The 18,901-nt window shown below is 38.8% G+C and overlaps 1 long non-coding RNA gene and 1 pseudogene across 1 annotated transcript in view; both read right to left on the bottom strand.

Annotated features, from left to right (window-relative positions):
* LOC108532833 (uncharacterized) overlaps positions 1-7,450 on the bottom strand; it is a 55,947-nt gene extending 48,497 nt beyond the window's left edge. Inside the window, exons 1-2 of the long non-coding RNA XR_001886564.1 lie at positions 7,411-7,450; positions 7,260-7,321 (exon numbers count right to left, since the gene is read on the bottom strand). This is a non-coding gene — a long non-coding RNA (uncharacterized LOC108532833). The remainder of the gene's footprint in view (positions 1-7,259; positions 7,322-7,410) is intronic.
* A 60-nt stretch (positions 7,451-7,510) lies between these two features.
* LOC108532668 (60S ribosomal protein L17 pseudogene) lies at positions 7,511-8,334 on the bottom strand (annotated as a pseudogene).
* Positions 8,335-18,901: the final 10,567 nt, after the last annotated feature.

Here is an 18,901-nt window from a genome sequence, read left to right as displayed (position 1 = left end):
ATAGATGATGGAGACTGATTGGTTTGGCTTTGTCCCCGCCCCAACTTCATCATGAATTGTAGTTCTCATAATTCCTGTGTGTTGTGGGAGGGACCCAGTGGGAGATAATGGAATCATGGGGGCAATTTCCCCAATAGTGAATAAGTCTCACAAGATCTGACGGTTTTTTTTTTTTTTGAGACGGAGTCTCGCTGTGTCGCCCAGGCTGGAGTGCTGTGGCCGGATCTCAGCTCACTGCAAGCTCCGCCTCCCGGGTTCCCGCCATTCTCCCGCCTCAGCTCCCGAGTAGCTGGGACTACAGGCGCCCGCCACCTCGCCCGGCTAGTTTTTTGTATTTTTAGTAGAGACGGGGTTTCACCGTGTTAGCCAGGAGGGTCTCGATCTCCTGACCTCGTGATCCGCCCGTCTCGGCCTCCCAAAGTGCTGGGATTACAGGCTTGAGCCACCGCGCCCGGCCTATATTAAATTATAACTAACGCATTTTGACTTTCAAGTCTTCTTTACTCCATTTTAGGGCTTCAGCCTCCAGGATCCCTGGCACCCTTCAGACATCCTTGGCTGATGTGAGTTTCTCACCTGGACTTTCCTCCCTGGGCTGAATCCAATGTCCCACAAAGTTTTCTATTCCTTCCCCACAAACCCACATTCTATTCTCTGCATTAGCTTACTGCTGTCTGCTAGCAAATCTAAAACTTTCACATGTAGAAATAGGTAATTGTGTTCCCAGTGTGTTCTGTAGACAGAAACCTCCTGAGATGCTACATGAAAACATATTTCTCAATTAAATTTGGAAAATGTGGCTGGTACACTGGATCATGCCTATAGACCCAGCACTTTGGAAAGCCAAGGCAGTGAATCACTTGAGGCCATGAGTTTTGAGACCAGCCTGGACAACATGGCAAAATCCTGTCTCTACTAAAAATACAAAAATTAGCCGGGCATGGTGGCGCATGCCTATAACCCCAGCTACTTGGGAGGCTGAGGCAGGAGAATCGCTTGAGCCCAGAGCTGGAGGCTGCAGTGAGCTGAGACCATGCCACTGCACTCCAGCCTGGGTGACAGAGCAAGACTGTCTCAAAAAAACAAACAAAATAATTGGAAAGCATTTATACAAAACCTCCCTCTTATAGACTCAAATGTGCATTAACATATTAAAGGCTCAGAGAAGTCTTACACTAAGGGAACTTTGTTGATTTTGTTTAATATTTGACCGTGAATCCTTTTTGTAAACTATCACCTCTTAAAGTCGTACAGGACCCCTGTTCCACAGAACACACCACAGAAAGCGCTAGGTAAGGATTAGCAATTCAAAGTGGCTTATCTGGGTAGCAATAGGTGTTTTCTGAAGACAATAGTTTAACCAAAAGGCCTGCTGCTTTAGTAGAAATTTCAGGTGCCTGCTTGCCACGGAACTTTTGGATAAATAGTCTCTAGAGCACTTCAGATCCTAACATGATGGAGGAATTTTTTACAAGTTTATCAAGTGTTAAGCAATGTGCTATATGTGTTCACATATGTTCTTTCAGTTAATCTGAAAAACAATCCTAGTTATATTTTCACTCATTTTAAAAATAAAGAAAGTGAGCTCAGAGGTTACATAGCTTGTCCAAGATCACACAGTTAGTAAGTGGTGAAGACGGCTCAAATCCAGCCCTTGTAGCATTGAGTCTCGTATCAAGGTCTTCATGCTACCTGAATTTCTAGGTCAGTATCTCTCAAAGCCTCGTCCTAGGATGCTTGTCAGAAATTTAGATTCCTAGGATCTATCCTAGGTGTACTAAATCAGAGTTTTAGAGATTGGATTAGGAACAGATGTGTTTAACAAGCTCCTCAATGGATTATTACACACTCAAAGAACCACAGTTCTTGGTGTACGTTATTTTCTACCATGTTGTACTAGCATCATCCAACTAATTAATAAGTTAATATATTATAATGTTGTACCTCACTCATATTACCCTACTGTCAAGTCCAGCACAATAAAGTCTCCATCCTACATTGTCCTCAAATGTTACCAGCTAAGTCCCTTGAGTAAGGCAACTCAGTATACCCTGAAAATGAATTAGACAACAAATGAATCTTCTGATGCATTGTTTTTGTTGGTGTTACAGGTGAAACCCATCACTTCTAGAGCTTATCTCAGTAAAATAACTTATGTCTCAGATGGCCAAAAATTGAGGGCAAAAAATATCCAATGAAAGGCAGGGTTTGAAATTAATCAAAAAAGCTCAGAAGGCTTTTGACTTTCCTCATTTAAGAGTGATAAAAGATTTTGCTTCTTCCTTTCAGCTGATGCCTTTTATATGCTACTATCTTCCTCTTCACTAATTCCCTAAACAAACCAGTTGTCCTTTCTGTAAAATGGCCTCTCATAAAAAGCAAAAAAGCCAAGTAACTGTCTTTCTTTTCTTCACTGGATTGTGTGAAATATTTTCTGCTGTACAGTGAGGTGCCCTAGCCAAGAAATAGTGAAAAACAGCCAGAATGTATATAAAAGTGTGTGTGTGGTGGGGAATTAGAGAGTGAAGAAGAGGGAAAGAGAAAATGGAAAGGCCCTTTTCCCTTTCTTTTTTCGTTCCTTAGTTAGAAACCATCTCTGTTTTTATCTCTTGTGTTTCCAATTAATTATTATTGTTATAGACTTCACATAATGTAACTGATGTATCAGGGCTCTGTACTTGCATTTAGGAGAAAATTAGTAAGGTTCAAAGTGAACAAATAAGTAACCAAGGTAAAGAACGGATATTAGAATAGTTGACATGTAGACAGAGACTGATAACTGTCTACTCTGACATTCATTCTCACCTTCCTCCTTATTAATAAAACTCCAGTGCTCAGCTGGACACATTACTGCCCAGAATACAGAATACAATCCCAGCCTTTCTTGCAGCTAGGCGACAACATACACTTAAGTAATGGCTTTCGAAATGCAGCTGGAAGAGATCTGCGGCAGCTTCTGGGAATCTCTTTTGCCTTCAGTCTTACACATCTTCTCTTTATTCCCGCTGGTTGGAATGCAAACATGACTGGTGCTAGAACTGCCATTTTCAGAAATGAGGTAAGCTTAAAATGGCAAAGAAGCAAGAACAGAGGAGTTGGGATCCCCAATGACCATGGAGCCACCAGATCAACCCTGGACTCATTATCTCCAGAATAATTTTACTTGAAAAAGAAATAAACTTTTAATCTTGTTTATGTCTTTATAACTTTGGGTGTGCCATCATATGCAGCTGACCCTATGTTGACACAGCCTCTGTTCACTCAAGGACTGCAGACAGCATTACTCTAGTCCTGACTTTGTTTTGATGTAAGTCAAATAAAAGTGATTCTATCAATAATGATGTTTTTGTGTAAAAATATTAAATCCTAGTTATCTTAAGATGTTCAACTCACAGCTACAAAGCTGTGTGATTCCATGATTCTTCAGTGAAATGACATGAGGGCCACAGGTGGTACAGGAGAATGCAAGAAACTGCGCACATTTATACGTGACTTAGGCAACTTTTTCTCACATACGGCATGTCAGGCCTCTGAGCCCAAGCTAAGCCATCATATCCCCTGTGACCTGCACATATACATCCAGATGGCCTGAAGCAACTGAAGATCCACAAAAGAAGTGAAAACAGCCTTAACTGGTGACATTCCACCATTGTAATTTGTTTCTGCCCCACCCTAACTGATCAATGTACTTTGTAATCTCCCCCACCCTTAAGAAGATTATTTGTAATTCTCCCCACCCTTGAGAATGTACTTTGTGAGACCCACCCCCTGCCTGCAAAACATTGCTCCTAACTCCACCGCCTATCCCAAAACCTGTAACAACTAATGATAATCCACCACCCCTTGCTGACTCTCTTTTCGGACTCAGCCCACCTGCACCCAGGTGAAATAAACAGCCATGTTGCTTACACAAAGCCTGTTTGGTGGTCTCTTCACACGAACGTGTGAGACAGGGCAAAATCTAAATTGCTCAATTTTAAGTTAAAACTAGATGACTGCTATTTCTAAAGTTTCTATATACTGACTTTTTCTTTTCCATTTTATTTATTTTTTAAATTCAAGTTTTATTTTAGATTCAGGGAGTACATCTGCAGGTTTGTTATGTGGGTATATTGCTTGATGCTAAGGTTTGGGGTACAAATGATCCCATATGCAGGTAGTTATCATAGTACCCAACAGTTAGTTTTTCAACCCTTTCCCTGCTCCCTCATGCTATAGTAATCCTCAATGTCTATTTCCTTATAGCAATGGTCATACCTGATCAACACTGAAAACTTGGAAAACACAAATGTTTCTCCTTTCCCTTGTTTCTTCTCACTCTTTGTTTCTCCCACGGGTACACAGCAAAGACAAGGAGAATGTCAAAATCTAGAAGTTCTAGGAAACCCAAGGGAAAAAAGGATTGAGGTTTTCAAATGTGCTTGTCAATTGCTATAGACTGGGCCGTGGTTTGAAGAGGAGCAGTTGGCATGTCTGTGTTTTCAGAGCAAGTCTCACAGTAGCACCTTCCTCTGTTGTTGTTTTTCCTTAAGTTTTCCAGCTCTTTCTTCTTATGTAAATATATAAGTCCTAGACCCCATTTCATGCCTTATTATTCCCAAATAGCAAATGCATTAGGCCCTTTGATTCATCTGTGGAGAATGCATTTTGAAGCAAAGCTTAATACCCTAAAATGGTTAGTTCATGGGGTTTTAATTTTAAGAATATCAGAAAAGTATTAATTCATAGTCTTCAGCTGGCACAAAAACTCAATTGATCTCCTCATGGAAAATACCCTCTCCCGTCCTTTGCTCAAAAGTGTGCAGGAGACTTAATGGAAATCAAAATCCCTTGTAAAACATGTGCGTTGCCCTGCTGGCTCCCTGGACCACAGTCTTGAAGAAAACTGTCTCCATAAGGGAAGCAAGTCCTTGAGGTCTTTTGGTGGCCAGCCAAAAGAAACCTCATACCATGTCTGGGTCTTTCAAAATGCTTTTATTAGAGACACAGTTTTAGTCCCATGGCCAAGGGAAGGTCTGAAGACCCCAAATTTCTGCATTTTATTTTCTGCCCTGATTAGAACATCCTGATTAGTCAGATTATTTTATAAAAATAGGATTGTCAGATCCACATCGCAGAAATATTAACTTAAAATAGATAATGATTCATTAAAACTGCATAGTGCTAATGATAATTTGTAACTATTATTAACCAATGTGCAATTTTCCCCTCTATCTGCCTGAGCATAACTTTTAAGCAAATGATCTTAACAGAAAGGATAGTTTCATAGGAAAGGGATAGTTGGAAAATAATTACTGAAAAACAAAGCAAACCAAGAAACAAGAAGGAATGTTACCGCTTCTCTAAATGTTCTCAATGTAAAATTAAATTTCACCAATAAAAATTCTAATAAACAAATCTGGGAGAAAAAACAGCAAACATTTTTAATAAGTTAGATGTCTTTCAATTACTTTAAAAAATGTTTTCTATATGATCTTATCACTCAATATAATACCCCAGCTGGCTACCAACTACAGAAACAGGATTCCTTAAATGCTTTCTGGCAAAAATCAGGGCTCAGCCTGTTTTAGAACTCATCCTAAGGTTGGTCTAGGTAAGAGCAATTTTAAAGTCCTAGTTCATTATCTTAAGTACTTAATGCTCTGACTCACTTTCTAGCAACTGCCCTTCTATCTTGTTTCTATGACCAGCCCTCTACTTAGAACCCCTGAGCTGGTCCTGACTCCATGTGTTGTACTGTACGCTTGACTCCACATCCTGCTTGGTTTGCCCCAATTATCTGAGGCCCTGGAGGCTTGTTCCTGAATGTCAGTCAGCCTAGAGATCAGGGCCAGTCACCTGCTTCCTCTTTTGCCTCATGCTTCCACCTGAATCTCCACGTAATTCCTAGTCTGGGAACCTGTGTTTGTCTTTGAGAACCTACCTCCTGCTGTATCACCTAATGTTGCTGTCTGATCAGACTATTACCTGTCTATGTCTCCATTCTCTCTGAACATTGTGGCCCATCTAGGTAGACTTCTTCTGAGTGCCTGAATCATTCCAAAGGCATATACGCTTTCCAGGTCCTCTCTGCCCTGCCTGGTCAAACTAAGCTATCCACCAACCTCCAGTCCTAGCAATGGTTTCTTAAGTTTTATATCTTAATATTTATTTATTTTCTAGGGATGGGGTCTTGCTATGTTTCCCAAAGTACAGTGGCTATTCACAGGTGCAATCCCACTACTGATCAGTATGAAAGTTTTTACCTACTCTCCTTCTGACCTGAGCCATTTCATCCCTCCTTAGGCAACGTGATGGTCCCGCCTCCAGGAATGTCACCATATCGATGCCTAACTTAGTGCATAGCACAGGATCAGCATAGCACACCGCAGCTCAGAACTCCTGGGCTCAAGAAATCCTCCCTCTTCAGCCTCCCGAGTAGCTGGGACTACAGGCATGCACCATAACGCCTGGCATATTTTAATATTTTTTTGTATATCTCTAGCAGTATCTAAAAGCTCTACCTGTTCTTTTTTTATAAATTGCCACACATTATCTGTCCTTGGGGCTGAGTCATTAGGAGAGTCCTAAATATGGGGAAAGCAACAAGGGTGAATGAGGACAGAAAAGCTATGAGAGAGGTGCTGAGGAAAAGGTGCTGTACCAGGGTGACACAGAAACAAGCGGAAGGCCAGAGGATTCTGTTAACTGAAAGGAAAAGCTGAGATTCCAGAATGGGGCAGCCTTCTTGGGGTGAGAAGGGAGGTTAGGAGGAGAGAGATCTTTTGAATCAGAATGGAGTAGGAATCTGTCTCTTTCACTGCCTTAGGGTCCTGGTAATGACAGATATTTCTACATTAGAGGCCAGGCACTTGATAGGAAGCTATGTAGAACGAGTGGAGGTTTTATTGTTGTATTTGTTCCCTCAATGCCAATTTCCACTGCAAATTAGGTGGGTTTTTTGTTTTTTTGGGTTTTTTTTTCATTTCACAGGTGAAAGTATATAGTCTCCAAAATGTAGATAAAACTGGCAACGTTTGATGAAAAGTTACGTGACCTTCAATTTATTCGGCTTCTAAGAAAAAGAACCAGAAGTCAGAATAATGGTGATTAGATCCAAACTCTAGTCCAATTCCTGTCTGATCTCATAGAAGCCATTTAACCTCTCTGAGCCTGAACTTCTCCATCTGTAAAAAAAGTTAGTGCTAAAATACGTCTTACTGTGCTGCAGAGTTCTTGTAAAGTTACAAAATAAAAGCCACCATTCATCCACTTCTTACCCTGGGCCAGACTTCAAACTCCCTGATTTAGGAATGTTAGCTCATCAATCCTCGCAACAGTCCTGTAAGATAAAAATCCATTTTCCAGATGGAAAAACCGAGGCTTCCAAAGGTTCAGCAATTTGCTGTTAGACCTTTAATCTACACTTACCTGATTCCGAAGCCCTTTCTTTTTTTTTTTTCTTTTTTCCTCCTTTTAATTACATTTATTTTAATGCTGAATTTACTCCCGTGCCATAAGTTTTGTTTCTTCAGTTTCTTCTGGGATATCTTTTCTTCTGGGCAACCTCCTCTTCTGGTTTAGGAACAATCTGTTCCTTTTCAGTAAGGATCATCTCAATGTGGCAGGGAGAGCTCATGTATGGGTTAATCCGACCATGAGCTCTGTAGGTCCGTCGGTGCATGTTAGGTGCTTTGTTCACTTGGATATGCTCGATGACCAGAGAATCTACATCTAAACCCTTCAGTTCAGCATTACTCTCTGCATTTTAAGCATGTGCAGCAAAATTCAGCACTTTTTTTGGGCCACCGACTTTGTGTCCAGCCCCACTGCTTGGCCCAGGCACACCTGCCAACTCCACCATTGNTGTGGCAGGGGGGGCTTTGGGATGGGGTAATCCGACCATGAGCTCTGTAGGTCCGTCGGTGCATGTTAGGTGCTTTGTTCACTTGGATATGCTCGATGACCAGAGAATCTACATCTAAACCCTTCAGTTCAGCATTACTCTCTGCATTTTTAAGCATGTGCAGCAAAAATTCAGCACTTTTTTTGGGCCACCGACTTTGTGTCCAGCCCCACTGCTTGGCCCAGGCACACCTGCCAACTCCACCATTGTAACGTCGGAATGGTACGCACTGTTTCTGTAAAGTGACATCTTTCAGATACTTCGTGGCTTTTCGAATATGCATACCCTTGATGGCCTGCACAGTTTTCTGAGTGTTCTTAACGTGAACACGAAGATTGGAACCTCTTGATTTGCATGATTTCGTGGGGTTCTCCGGGTCAAGTGAATAGCGAACCATTTTCACAGATTACCTCAGGCCGCTTAGGGAAAGAGGAAGAGCCCGAAGCCCTTTCTTTTAACTAGGTGCTAAACTGTGGGAAAGGATTAGCAACTATAACTCATATGTAAGCACATGAAAGGAAATATTAATAAGAACCCTGTCTTCCCTGCAGCATGCCTTGCTTATGTGAATCAGGCAGTGGGCTTCTTGTCACTGTTATTTTCACTGCAAAAGAAAAAACAAGACTACTGTTAAAAAAAATAAAATAAACAATACAAAAGTATAAAGAGTAAAAACTTCACTGAATGCATAGAAGCAGAGAGTAGAATGGTGGTTTCTAGGGGCAGGGAAGGAGGAGAGAAGGGAGAGGGGTACATGCTGGTCAAAGGATACAAATTTTCAGTTAGGATGATAAGCTTTGAGGATCTATTATATAATATGGTGACTATAGTTAATAATAATGTATTGTAGGCTTGAAAATTTCTCAGAGAATAGACTTTAAATGTTCTCATCACAAAAAAATAAGTATGTGAGGTGATGAACATATTACTTTGTTTTATTTCACAGTGTATACTACATATAGCAAAGCATGTTGTTGTACATTGTAAATATATAAGATTTTAGTTTGTCAATTATACCTTAATTTAGGAGAAACAGAAAAGTAAAACCTCTCTCTCTCACACACACACACATATACACGCACACACAGCAACCTGCCAATCTCAATTTTGCTCTTCCACATTCTACACGTATACATATATAGAGAGACTTTCACAAATAGAATCACACTACATGTATTATTCTGAGATTTGCCTGTTTTTCACTAATCAGTGACCCTCTTTCCATTTATAGATCTATCTCATTCTTATTAATGACTGCATAGTGTGATGTATCACATTTATCATCCTAATATTGAGGAACTCTTAGGTTTCCAATTCTGTTATCATAAGAAATGTTATAATGAGCACCATTATACGTATACAGTCATGCACTGCATAACATTTCAGTGAACAGACTACATATGCAATTATGAGTATAATACTGTATGTTTACCATGCCTTTTCCATGTTTAGATACACAGATACTTACCATTGTGTTAGAAATGCCTGCAATCCTCAGGACGGTAATACGCTGTACCAGTTTGTAGCCTAGGAGAAATAGTCATATATACCACATATGGCCTAGATATGTGGCAGGCTATATATCTGGGTTTGTGTACATGTATTCTGTGATGTTTCCATGATGCCAAATCACCTAGCAATGCATTTCTCAGAATGTATCTGCATCCCTAAGTGATGCGTGACTCTATCTTTGGGTTCACATGCAAAGTATTTCTATAGAACTGTTTTAAGAAATGAATTACTGGGCCAGGTAGTTTGTACATTTTAACTTTGATGGGTACTGCATGTTCTCACTTATGAATGGAAGTTAAATGAGAACTTATGAGCACAAAGAAGGAAAACACAGACACTGGAGTCTACCTGAGCGGGGAGAATGATTAAACAACATGTAAAACAAACCCCATGACAAGTGTTTACCTATGTAACAAACCTTCACATGTACCCCCAAACCTAAAACAAAGGTTAAAAAATTAAATAAATAAATAAATAAATAAGTACTAGTATTAGAAACATTTTTTTGATGGGTATCATGTCAATCTACATTTCACCACCGTGTACGCGTAACCTTTTCTCCACATCTTCATGGATACTAGACATGAGCAGGCTTTTAAATTTCTGCTAGTTTGATGGACAGAAAATGGTAACTTGCTCTTATTTGCATTTCCCTGAGTGCTAGTGAGATTATGAATTTATGTTTACTGCCTAGTTTGATTTCATCTTCCAAGAATGAATTGCCTCTCCATATCCTTTGCTCAATTTTCTATTGAAATTTTTTTTCTTTTTATTGTTGGATTTGTGGGAGAACTTACATATTGTGGCTATTACTCCTTTGAATATTGTATGAATTGCAGATATGTTCTTCCAGCCTCTGTTTTGTATTTTAACTTTTAGAAATGGACCTTTATAGAAAATATTTTATTTATATGTAAACTTGTCAATTCTTTCATTTATGACTTGGCAGTTTTATGTTTTGCTTAGAAATGTCTTCCCTAGTTATAGATCACAAAAAAAATTCTCTTGTATTTTATTCATGATTTTTCTGGTGTTAAGTTATTAGCACGGTTTTTTGTTTATTTGTTACATTAAATCATTAATCCTTCTGTACTTTTTTGTGAACAGTAAAGATGTAATTGCATTTTTTCCCCAAATGGGCAATCAATAGTACTACACTGATTTAAAATGTGTTTTTATCATAACTACGTTCTGATGTGTATACTGAACTTGTTGCAGACTTTGTATTCTGCTCCACTGATTGTTTTGTTTATTCCTGCATGAATATCCCTTTGCATTTTAGCGTATCTTCACTAGCACATCTTCATAATATTCTTTGCTCCTGGTAAGGCAAATCTCCAAACATGTTCTCTTCCTAAATTTTCTTAGCTATTATAAGTAACAATGCCAAGGTGCCCATATACATCCTACATGCCCATTTAGTTTTGGAGCTTTGCCAAATTCATTTTTTAAATTGTGCTGCTTTTGATGAGAACATCACTAATGCATATCATGCCAAAAATGAAAAAAAAAAAAAAAAAAAAACACTCTTTTTGAGGCTACCTAAAGTAGCAAATTCAAGCATTACACCATTATGGTAAAGTCATTTATACCCCTGATTGAGTGATCCAGAGAACTCCAGTCCTCTACATCTTTCCTCCTTTTCCAAATCATATGATGAGAGATAGATGTTTCCCAAATCTTGTTCCTTTGGAGAGGAAGAAAACTGATTAAAAATCCTGATTTTTCATACATGATAATATAACACACTGGCCATATAATTTGGAGCATTATTTAAAAATAATGATATATAATAGACATATTTAAGTAATTAGAGCCAGAGTAGTCCAGTGATTTAAATTATGGGCTTTAGAATCAGACAATTGAATTCAAATCCTAAATAGTGGTAAGTTATTTAACTTCTCTAGATACTCGCTTTCCTCATCTACCTAAGGTTTAAATTGCCTACTTTATCATTTGTATGGATTAAAAATATTATGTACAAATCATTTACTTATTGCATCACTTAGGAGGTACCTAATAAATTGTGATTATTATTGCTAATAGGTTTTTCTGTTGTATATCTTGCATGCATATAGCAGTTTTTTCAAAGTGCTTTCATAGATCTTTTCTCTTCATGTTCCTTTTACAGGTGAAATATGGGCAGAGGGACACTAAAAGGGAGGGCTGCTGGCAATCATTCATTGCTATTGAAGGAAGCGAGGGTGAGCTTGAGAAAACACTGTACACTGAGGAATCTCAAGGACTCAGCTTCCTTCTGCACCCCTAGTCAAGATCTGAGAGGCAGAGCTTCTTTGAGAGCATTTGAGTGCTAGAAATTTATGAGGTTTTTATAAGATTACCCACTTAAAATAGATCATATTTAATCCCATTTAGGGTCTGGTTTAGATGAGCTTTTCTATATAACCATTGTGAATGAAAAGTACTATCAAAATTCTATCTTCCCCCTTACATTTGCACAAAATCAGCGGGAAAAAAAGATGCATTTACATTTTTCATCATTTAAATGATCTTCATTTTAGCCCAATAAGTTATATATTAAAAAATCTTCAGTGTGTCTAACTCGCTTACCTGCTAAATTAGCCAATTGCTTGCGATAGGCAACCTTTTTTGTAGGTGCCACTTAGGAGTAAGCTTAAACGGCCAACTGATGCTTTCAGTTCAAGCAGTGAACAATTGTATTTTTTTCAACATTGTAAAAAAAATTCATTTCCTATCTATTTGCGAAGAATGACTTGCCTAGATATTTTGTTTGTACCTCTACAGCATTCATCAATGTGCTCTGGTATGTATGCAAGTTAGCATAGAATAACAAAGGCAATAAAAAAAAATAAACCTTGATTTGCTCATAATTAGGTTATTCTGGGACCAAGTCAGAGAATATGTCTTTTGGGGAGTGAGGTGCAAAAAACATGCTATGTGCCTTAATTATTGTGCATTTAAAAGTAAAGTATTACTTTCTGGGACTTAATGTCCAGTAAAGATCCTTGTCTTTTGAGTCATAAGATTATATGAAAACTGACATCAGATGGAAAAGGCAGAGCGAATAATACATATTTTACAAGTTTGCAATATAGTATTGGAATTGCATTTGAATCTATAGATCATCTGTGATCATTTGTTTTGTGGATGACAATGTAATAAAAATACAATTTAAGGCCAATTCTTAAGTGGACAAAGCAATAACCATATTTCAATAAAAAATGAACACTTTTAAAAAATTAATAAAAGGTCACTTGGTACATGCATGAACATATATTTTTATATTTTGCATTTGCAAATAATGAAAGCTCACATGGGTTGTAATAATTGTTACTGGCTTTTAATATTGGGCAAAGCACAAATACAAAATGTACTTGAAGCTCAGCTTTAAGTAGATTATGAACATTTAATATAGAATGTTATCATAATATTCAGAGCACCAAATTGCAGACTTCTGTCACCCACTTTCAAGCATGCTTCTGAAGATCATAGTTAATTCTGCTGATTTATGGTAATGCTGCAGCATTATCGTCCACAGCATCAGAAACCACTAACAAGCTTAGTATAAGCTTGGGCTGAAATGGTTTGAGGTTTAAATTTCTGTAACGATTATAAAGTAGAAGGAGTAAAATCCCACTTCAGCATAAAAAAAAAAAAAAAGTACTGCATTTCCACTCGGTATCACAACCATCCCCACCTCCCAGTAGCCTTCCCCACTGCATGAAGAAAAGTAACTTTTAATGGACTGGCATTTTAAATTTTCTACATAGTCTTTTCTAAATGGTAGTATTTCTAATTCAAATATATAATGCTCACAGTTTTTCCTCAGTGAGAACTGCTCTAAAAGAGGTTTCCCCACTCCATCCTTCTAAAATGATTGCTCTTTTAAAACAAATTCCCTTCTAGAAGCCCCTTTTTGAACATCTACTTTACATCTTCACATTCACCTTTTCTAGAAAACCTGCGATGTACAGAAAGATCATGAATCTATTTTATATGGCCGATTATCCTCATCTGGCCAATATGATTGTGTGTCGTACTTAATGTGTGGCCCTTAAGCAGATGAGGCCCACTTATTGTCTTCTTCCCCGCTGTTGATGTCAAAAAAGGCTCCTGGCTTGAATCAGCATGGTTAAAAAAAAAAAAAAAAAAAAAAGGAGGGGGGAACTGTCTACCAAGACTGCTCCCCAAAAGATGAGTGCCTCCTTGTCCGTGAACACAATGAACAAACGCTGATGGAGGCAAAAGATTTGTGGCGTCTTCAAGATGAAAAATGCAGTAACATCAACACCATCCCTGCTGAGAGACAAAAGAGCAGCTACTCTGGTCACAAACTGATTTCCAAGAGAGTGAGCTAAAGGAACAATTCTGTGTCACACACTTGTGGCTGTTATCTCCTGCTTGGAATAGGACAGAAATAGATTCAACAAGAATTGGCTTCGTGTTTTCTACAAGAAAATCAATTCTGCCGCCCTTCAGATCTTTAACAAGTGTCTTTTATGAAAAGCAAACTCTTCCCTTTGGTTTTGGGGGAAATAGCCACAATTGAAAAATAAGGGAGTGGGGAAACATGTGTTCCACAAAGATGCTAACAGTCTGGGGTGGAGTGGATTTTAGCCTGGGGCCATCCATGAATCCTTCCTGAAAGAATCAGAGATGGTCCAGCAGCATGTATCTCCCCAAACTCTAATTTAAAAATCAACCCCCAAATAAGCTGCCACTTAGGATACATGGATAACACATAGGTAAGGAAAAAAGAATAATAATGTATATTGATTTATTGTTTACCTCTGCATTAAGTATTAAGGAATATTTCATGACACGCTTTCTTATTTGACAGAAAAGATGACCAAATTTTAATATCTCTTTAGGGAAAATCTAGTTCAGAAAAAAACAACTGAGATTTCTAAAATTTTTCTCTCAGTCTATAAGGGTGAATGTTTTGTATTTGGCTGGAGGAGGTGTCTACGCAGAAAGCATTGAACTCTGGCGATGAGGACTAGCAGTTGATGGTATGAAGGAGAGTGAAAGAGTAGAAGGTTTAAGCACAGTCAGGTTGCTGAGGAACTAAGGAAGGAAGGAGCTGGAAGGGTTGTAGGGGTTTGGTACACAGATGGCAAGTGTACCTAGGGGAATGGAGCCTTCGTGAATCCAAATGGGCTTACCAAGACAGAGCAGTGAGGTCAGTCGGGAATTTTCAGTGTAAAGTGGGTGACAGGTCAAAACAAACAAACCAAAAAAACAAACCCACGAAGGAAAGTAACTCATAATTTCAGTCCTTTTAGAACCCAGCGCTAAGCGAGGAAACCACAGGTCTCCGAAAGATTTGGGATAGTTCATCTTCGGAAGTTCAAACACTGACTCCTCACTACCGCTTTCTTTTCAGGATGTCATTCTCCCGCCTCCACACTCACTACCAAACAAACATAGAAATCTACTACTGTTCTCCCCATGCACTCCATTTTCTTCCAATCTGAGAGCCATTTGTGTGTATAATTGAAAATTAGCAGTGCAGCTGTTTGAAGAGAGTAATTTATCACAGCGCATTGTTCCTGCCTGACACTTTAGACCTGGCTCTAACAAGCCAGTGGTTACTGGGGGTTGAGCTACAGAAAGTGATTCGGCTGTAATGCTGCGTTTCCCCTGCTTTGTTGCTAATTGTAGCCTCTTTTTCTCCATTGAATTGGGAGTTGAGTAAAAGAGCTTGTTTGCTCTGTGCGGTGAGGCTGCCAGGGCCGCTTGGGCTATTATCACAAGATACTCTTGATCTTTTGAAAAGCAGGAAATAGAATTTTTCTCCAACAGGGAAAGTAATTTGCGATGCGTCCATTAGTTCTTCATTAAAGCAAGATTAAATTGCACGGCAAATCACATCTGTGTTTGGATGATTAAAGGGTGGCATTTTAGAGGCCAAAACTAATTACTAGTCAAAATGAATGGGAGTGAAAAAACAGTCATGTTTTTACATTAGATAGTGTGGCTTGTAATTAGATTCAAGCTAATTCCACTATTTCTTCTCTTTTAATGAGATGAGCCTGTCCTCATCTTTTTCTAGGCCATGCTAACAGCCCCAAATGTATAATTTTGATAATCCTAAGAGTTTACTTTATTGAAATTTCTTTGCTACCTGCCACAAGTGACTGTTCTCTCCAGTGGTACTTCATTATACAGAAACACAAGCTACTCAGAAATGTAGTTTACAATATAAGTCATTCCTAGAGGAAAAAGAGTAATCTTAAATGAATATGTATAAATGTATATATTTAAGAATGTATATTTTTAAATGTTATTGAAATTAGCTATCTCCAGAAATTTGTGCTAAACAAATCCTTCTCAGTTGGGCAACTACAAGTATTTTTAGTAATGTGGAATAAGGAGTAAGGTATTTGCAAGCAACAGAGTGTTGAAGTGTTCTAAATTCAGTGTGCATTGGGTGTTGGTTTTTTTTTCCTTGCTTTGTGATATAATTTTTCCTCTTCTGGATGTTTTTACCTTTTCCTATGACTAATGCATGTTATGATGGATTCCCTTCTAGGTTCAACTTTTCTTTTTATTAAAAACACACATTAGGCCCGGCACGGTGGCTCACACTTGTAATCTCAGCACTTTGGCAGGCCGCTGTGGGGGTGGGGGGGTGGATCACAAGGTTAGGAGTTCAAGACAAGCCTGGCCAAGAGGGTGAAACCCCATCTCTACTAAAAATACAGAATTTAGTCGGGCATGGTGGCAGGAGCCTGTAATCCCAGCTACTCGGGAGGCTGAGGCAGGAGAATTGCTTGAACCAGGGCAGCAAATGTTACAGTGACCCAAGATCGGACCACTGCCACTCCCAACCTTGGTGACAGAGTGAGCTCCGTCTCAAAACAAACAAAAAACACCACCAACAACAAAACACATTAGAAATTAAAAGCATTGCACTAAGAAAAAGAAACATAAAATCTGAGACTCTTTAAGGAATCCTTCTGTTATTCCTCAAAAGTAGATTAAATTTGCTCTCAGAAGTTTTCAGTTTTTGATGGTGGGAAATGGCAATTTCTGAAGAAAACCACAGATCATATTTAGATAAGTCAAGAAGCTATTGAAGGAAAAAGAGGAGTAAATAGGTATTTACTCTGAACTAGGTGCTCTTGGACATACTGACTTATCAGAAACACCTTAAAAGGACCAGAATCCATTTGGCTTTCAGGACTCGGTATTTGAATACACCAGGTTTACTGATGTTGGTAAAGTAGACAACACAGTTTTGCCTTTCCAGAAATTAACTGGACTTTGACATCAGAATTCCCAAATCCTGAGATCATGCCACTGCACTCCAGCCTGAGTGACAGAGCAAGACTACGTCTCAAAACAAAACAAAACAAAACAAAATTCCCAAATCTCTCATAATGAAGGCATTATTTTAACAATACTCTTTGTGGAAAATTTTCCATTGCATCTCCAAAGATTGCACTTTCTTCCTCAGTGTATTTCCAGAGCCTCACATCCTTTATGGCAATAAGATAAATAAGTAATTGAACACAAAAGATAAATAAATGAATGATTAGGGAAAGTAATTTTACAAATCACATTTTCCTTAGTACTTTTCAGTGAAATTTATGAAACATGGGCTCTTCTTCCTATAGTAATATTATAATATGCATATTAATATAGGAAGAAAATCATTGTATACAGCATTTTAAAACAAGTGGTTTACATGTGATGCCAAAACCGAAATAAGAAGAGGAACATGATTCCTGAGATCTAGAAACTGTACCAAATACATGGGTTTTAGATTAACCATTTATTTGTCCCTTTACTCACTTTTTCATTCATTCCATTTTTAGATGAATTTTATTAGTTTAATTCCATTCTTTAACTTTTCATGCTACAGTTTACATACAACCAACACTTTTTTCATGATTTTTCCTAAGACAATAATAATTCCTATTCCCGTTCCTGTTTGGCATCTTTTTTCCTAAGTCAGTTCCCCGTTCCTAATCTGCATCTTGTCAAAAGTGCCACAATGACACAGACAGACATTCAAAGCCTTTTCTGGTACAAAGCAGGAGATGTGCACAGCAACAAATAGAGGCAGTCACAATGGGACATTTCTATACTGGTTTTCATGTGTGTGGTTCTTTGACTGCACTGCAGGTAACTAGAGATCATTTCATTTGATAACAGTACAAGAAAATGGTTAAACCAAAGTTTGTGTTCCCCTGGTTCCGCATGAACCATTGTTGCTCTTACTAGCCATCTCAGGAGAGGGTTCTGAGTTTGAATGGCTTCTCAGCCAAGTGTCATTAGAAAGGCATTTGTAGTCACCAGCTTTCACTAGACCTATGGAGTGTTCCTTTTCCGGGCACTTCGGGGTAGTGCATAAGTAACACAAGAGGCATGTTTCTTACTTTTAAAGAATCTGAACTAAGGATCTTTGTTAGTGATTTTAAAAAGAACCTACCGGCCGGTGTGGCAGTTCATGCCTATAATCCCAGCACTTTGGGAGGCCGAGGCAGGTGGATCACGAGGTCAAGAAATTGAGACCATCCTGGCCAACATGGCGAAACCTCGTCTCTACTAAAAATACAAAAATTAGCTGGGCGTGGTAGCACATGCCTGTAGTCCCAGCTACTCAGGAGGCAGAGGAAGGAAAATCACTTGAACCCAGGAGGCGGAGGTTGCAGTGAGCCGAGATCACACCACTGCACTCCAGCCTGGGCAACAGAGCGAGACTGTGTCTCAAAAAGAACCTACCACTTACTACACATAATATTAAAGTCTCTTTATTATGATTAAGATCTTTGAAAGCTATGAAGTGACAATAACAGTTGTCATTCTACAAACATTCTACAAATATTTATTGAGGGTCTACTGGGTGCCAAGAACTGTTCTAGATGCTGGGGATATAGCAGTGCATAAAACAAAGTTCTTCCCTCACTGAGCCTATAAAACATAGAAACAAGTAGCAATAATAACTTTAACATTGTTTTAATTAAGGATTAAGAGGTCTGTAAAACACAATATATGGGAGGAACATTATGTGGCTTATTGAGCATGCCACACCCATCGTCACTTCTTTATGAAGAAGTCCAATTTAGATGCAAAAATCATTACAAAGGTGTGGCTTTGTTTTCATCACTGCTGCTCACTTCCACTCACCTGGGAGATAGGGACAATGACTGAATGAACTGTGAAGAGGGTGGAAGACCAATTGTCCTTGCGTTGGGTAGCAACAGGTTGAAGGGAAGACCAAATCACCCTACTCCTTGCTGCCATTAACTCTCTCCTCAGGGATTGAAGGCTGGTTGGGAAAGACAGATCTCGGTAAAGGGTCAAATGGGAACTAGGCACAAGTCTGAACTTAACTATGTATTTTTAATAAGGCCCAGCAAGTTTCCCTGAGGTCAAACAATTTGGCAGAGTTCCAGAATCCTTTCTGTGTTTCTGTGTTTGTTCCAAGCTGTGGGACTAAAGCACTCCCTGCCAGTCCTCCTCTGCAGCTCATCTTGGACGATACAGAATGGCTGCCAGGAAAATTCATCC

This window comes from Rhinopithecus bieti, unplaced genomic scaffold (genome assembly GCF_001698545.2).
Source record: "Rhinopithecus bieti isolate Rb0 unplaced genomic scaffold, ASM169854v2 scaffold_76, whole genome shotgun sequence".
In the NCBI taxonomy this organism is placed as follows: Eukaryota; Metazoa; Chordata; class Mammalia; order Primates; family Cercopithecidae; genus Rhinopithecus; species Rhinopithecus bieti.
The sequence above is the reverse complement of the archived record's forward strand: the minus strand, read 5'-3'. Positions and strand labels throughout refer to the sequence as shown.